Here is a 4,967-nt window from a genome sequence, read left to right on the forward strand (position 1 = left end):
CCAGGTCACTTTGGTAAACGCTGAAGCCAGGTTTGGGGGATGGGGTAGGTGGGTAGGTTGGTAGCCAAGCCAAGAAAAGGTCAGCCTTGAACCTTTTTTGAGGAGGAAGGGAGAGATGGCCCCATTGGGCCAAACAGTCAGGAGAAGGGTAGTCCCCTGATTCCTGGGCAGAGAGAAGCTAAAACTCTGAGCCTTCCCAATGGGGAAGCCCTCCTCCACCAGCTCTGCTGGAGCTCAGTTCTTTGCCTCCCCAGGCAGGGTTACAGCCTGCACCTTCCTATGTTCCCTTTTCTGAAATCAAAACAATGCTGAGGATGCTGAGAATCCAAACCCCATGGAACTGTGCCAAACCTTAGCTCTGCTGAAGATCCCCTGACCAGATGTAAAAAAACATTACCTGCAAGCCTGCTTCCCTGTCATTCCTCCCTGTGACCATAGTCCTTGTGCAAAAGAAATTCACACACATGCATGACAAAGCTATAACTAAGGCAGAGCAGCACAAGCTTTTCCTAGGGTGTCAACATTTAGAAGGGGCAAATATTTGAATCAATATCAGATGAAGGTAGAGTTTTCAAATTTTTTTAGTTATCTTCTGATTGTACTTCTTTGGCAAAACTGTTCAGCAGAAATACATAGCTAAACAAATAAATTGCCAAATGGTAAACTTGTTTCCCACCACCCTACTGCTGCCTGCTGGCCACCCATCAAGTGAACTCATCCCTGAATCCACTCTACCCTTCTCCCCAAGTAACGGCTTACCCAATCAATATCCTCCCCAGGGGGAAGAGAAGTCCCAGAATCTCCATTTCCATCCTCTAGAGATGGTGGTGACAGCCATGAGGATGATATCTATATGTAGCACCTTAAGGTTTGCAAATTGATTTACACAGATTATTATTTCACGTGAGTCTGACAAACAAGTGGGGTAGTTGCTATTACTAGCCACATTTCAAAACTGAGGAAACCAAAGCTAAGGGATGATAAATGACTAGTCCAGGATCACACAGTCAGTAAGTGCCTGAGGGGGGATTTTAACCCAGGACTTTCTGAATTAAAGTTCAGCATTTCAGTTGTTTCACTGACTAGCTTCCTAGCTCTCACTCCAGGATAATTTCTGTTTTCTCCTTGGAGATAGACCCAGACTAAGGAACAGGGAGTAGGGATGGCTCTGTCTTAGGCCACAGTGAGCCCAGCTTAGAAAGGAGATGATACGTGCCTGGCCCAGGGACAAGAACAGCCCAGGCAGAGTGGTAAGAGAGATAGCCTAAAGACTCAGTCAGCACTGACCTTTCCAGGGTCTCTTCTAGCTCTGAGTACTTATGTTTCAGGATGAAGGAACAGAGTGAAAAAAGACAAGGAAATGTGATGAGGATTCCTGTATCACAGAAAGAGCCCTTAGAGGTTATCAACTCAGCCCATTGTCTTCCAGATGAAGAAACTAAGGCCAAGAAAGGGTAGCAACTTGGTCAAATTCACACAGGTGAAGTCAGTGACAGGGTCAGGATGTGAACGTAGGTCCCCCGATTCCAGGCCCAACAAGATCTCCACTGGAGGGAACTAGTGAGGAGTGTTACCTGTGTAACTTGGAGGGATGGATGGATAGATAGATAGATAGATAGATAGATAGATAGATAGATAGATAGATAGATACGTAGAAGGATAGCTATATAGATAGGTAGATATGTAGGTAGAAAAGTAGATATGCAGATATATAGATTGTGTGGGTAGATAAATTTGGAAAAAGATAAGTAGATAGGTACATAGATATGTAGGTAGAAAGGCAGACAGATAGATAGATAGATAGATAGATAGATAGATAGATAGATAGATAGATAGATAGATAGATAAGATAGGTAGGTGGGTAGATTTGGAGAGAGAAAAAGAGAGAGACAGAGAGATGTAGGTAGGTAGAAAGGTAGGTAGAGAGATGGATAGATGAATAGATAAATAAAATAGGTAGTAGACAGATATTCTATATATAATACATAGATTACATATATTTTTTTCTCTCCCTCATTAAGCTCCTTGAGGGCCAGAGCTACTTTGATTTTGTCCTATGCCCAGTATTTGGTACATATGAAGCCCTTAATAAATACTTGTTGACTGTCTCATAGATCTGGAGACAAGGATCTTAGCCATCAGGAGCCTGATTTTCTCAGTGTGGTGCTGATGTCCACCTCATGACCCAAAGGGCCCAAAGACCAAAAGGGGAACACAAGAGACGTAGGGGGAGTCTCTTAGCGTGTGCTGTCAGCCCATCCCCAATGCAATCAGTGCCTATCCTGGGCCCAGATCAGTCTCTCCCCAAACTTTAGCTCAGTTGGAAAAGCATGGAAGAGAAGGTGAGACCATAGACTTAAAGCTAGAAGAGATTGTGGAATTTAATAGTAGATGTTAGAATTGTAGATTGTAGAATTTCATTGTAGATTTAATCCACCTCATCTGTTTTTACATTTAAGGACCTGAGACACAGAAAGATAAAGCCACTTGGCTGAGGTCACACTGGTTGTAAGTGACAGAACTAGAATTCAACTCAGGTCCTCTGACCCCCTTTCACTCCCCCCTTCAATTTTTTTTAAATAGCCCCCTTTCCTCTGCACCAAACTGGCTTTTCTACTAGTTTGGAGTAAAATTATAATAGAAGATAGAGCAGATACCAAGAAGCCTATTCTCATGCCCCAGGTTGTCCAAATCCCTTGGGCCTCCCTCCCTTCTTTTCTTGCTGACTTCTATTTGCCCATTCCTGTTCTCTGAGTCATTCTTTGTAACACAGGACTCATCTCTCCAACCCTCTTCAGCTCCCAAGTATCTCTCCCTCCCTCCCTCCCTCCCTCCCTCCTTTACTCCCTTCCTCTCTCTCTCTCTCTCTCTCTCTCTCTCTCTCTCTCTCTCTCTCTCTCCCCCTCTGTCTCTCTCAACTATTATTCTTCAAAGCCTCCATCACCATCTTTCATTTACTGAAGTAGTCAGGGAATATGATGGGTCATTTTGTTGCCATGGCAACCACAAATGGCCTGTGGGTTGGGGAGAGGGCTATTAGGCTAGGCAGGGTCCTCCAATGGCCAATCACAGGGGCAGCAAATCAATGGGGCCTTTTATATGGACTGTGTGAGGAGGAATAGGGTTGGGAGGTATCATTTCCGTGCTGCTGGGAAGTCCTCCAGGCCCGGGGTTTAATGTGGCATCCTCCAACAGCCTAGCTCGATGGAAAACTAATGAGGCAGCATGATCTATAGGTCTTTTTAAATCTCATAACTGGGCTCCTTTAGAGAATAAAAATAGGGAAGAAAAGAGTTTAATGTTTGCAGACGCAGCTCCTTGTGTTTCCATTGGTGAAGGCTGGCAGAATCTGGGGCTGCTGGCTGTTGGGCAAAGATTAGCTCCCCATCTCCCTTCCCCCATCTCATCTCCCCTTGTTTCTATGCCCCGAAGATATCCAAGACGTGTTTTCTATCTGTCTATCTATCTATCTATCTATCTATCTATCTATCTATCTATCTATCTGTCTGTCTGTCATCTATCTACCTACCTATCTATCTATCTGTGTATCTATCTATTCACCCATCCATCCACCCATCCTTCTGTCCATCTATCTATCTATCTATCTATCTATCTATCTATCTATCTATCTATCTATCTGTCTGTCTGTCTGTCTGTCTATCACAGGAGGACAAAGATTAGGGGTCTTTAGAGACTCAGGGGTATTGTGATTGTCCTCAGTCACTACTCTCACAGGGATTCCCTTCAAGGGCATGACCAGAGATTGCTGGCCCACAAAAAATCAATGAAGTTCATAAATATAGACTTGGGAGAACATCTCAGAGGAGGATGCTGAGGCTCAGGAAGGTTAAATCACTTGCCCAAGGTTACACTGGTCATAAGCATCAAAGGTAGGATTTGAATCCAGGTGCTCTCACAGCAGAACCACTGCCCTTTTCTCACTGGGACAATGCCTCCACATATAATCATGCTTAGCTGGCTTCTCCCAATGGTTCCTAAGCATCTACCATGCCCAAGCCACTGGGCTAGGTGATGGGGATACAAAAGCAGAACCAAACCATTCCTTGCCCTCAGGCAGCTAGGTGGTATAATGGACAGAGCATTGCCCTTGGAGTCAAGAAGACTGGAGTTCAAACCCTGCTCCTTAGACTGGCAAACGTTGCGACATTTGGCAAATTGTGTAACCTCTCAGTGCCTCAGTTTCCTCATCTATGAAAGGGGAATAATAGTAGCACTTGCCTCCTAGTGTTGCTGTGAGGATCAACTGAGATAATCTAGGTAAAGGACTTTGCAAACCTTAAAACACTATAAATACTAGTTATTATTATGATATTATGTTAATATATTTATTCTATTATATATCACATTGTTATAGTATTTATTATATATTATTTTATTATGTCTCTCAGTACCCAAAGCAATGACTCTTTAAGGGTGGGAATTTCAGGCACTGTGACATGCTTTATTGCAGGGCACTTGGGGAAAGCATGATCTCCTGGGTACCATGCAGGTGACTTGTAATTCTGTTTCTGCAGTCATGTTTGGGGCTTGCTGTCTCCTCTTCACCCCAAGAGAGGGCAGACAATATCAAAAATTACCCATTCTTGGTCTGTCTGAACAGACTGCCAATGAAGCTTCCTAAGTTCTTGGGCCTCCTGGGGCCATGTGCTGCCACACAGAAGTGGCTCCTGGTTCTCTGCCACTTTAGGGCCCTGCAGCCCCTTCTGACCTTGGTCTGGAGTCTAGAAAATCCTAGGTGGTGAGTTGCATTTCCATGGAGCCTGCCCGTTGGGAAGGATTTGTTGTGAGGCTAAGAGCTCCTGGGCTCTGGGCTGCCCCCAGCATGCCCTGACAGTCTGCCTGAGTCACCAAGGCAACCAGGACCCTTCCCTCCCCCTCCTCAGCCTTCTATCCCTGACTGTTTATCCCCCAACTCAGGCCCTGTCCTCCCTTCCCAGGCTCCTGCT

Source organism: Notamacropus eugenii, chromosome 4, assembly GCF_028372415.1.
Source record: "Notamacropus eugenii isolate mMacEug1 chromosome 4, mMacEug1.pri_v2, whole genome shotgun sequence".
NCBI lineage: Eukaryota > Metazoa > Chordata > Mammalia > Diprotodontia > Macropodidae > Notamacropus > Notamacropus eugenii.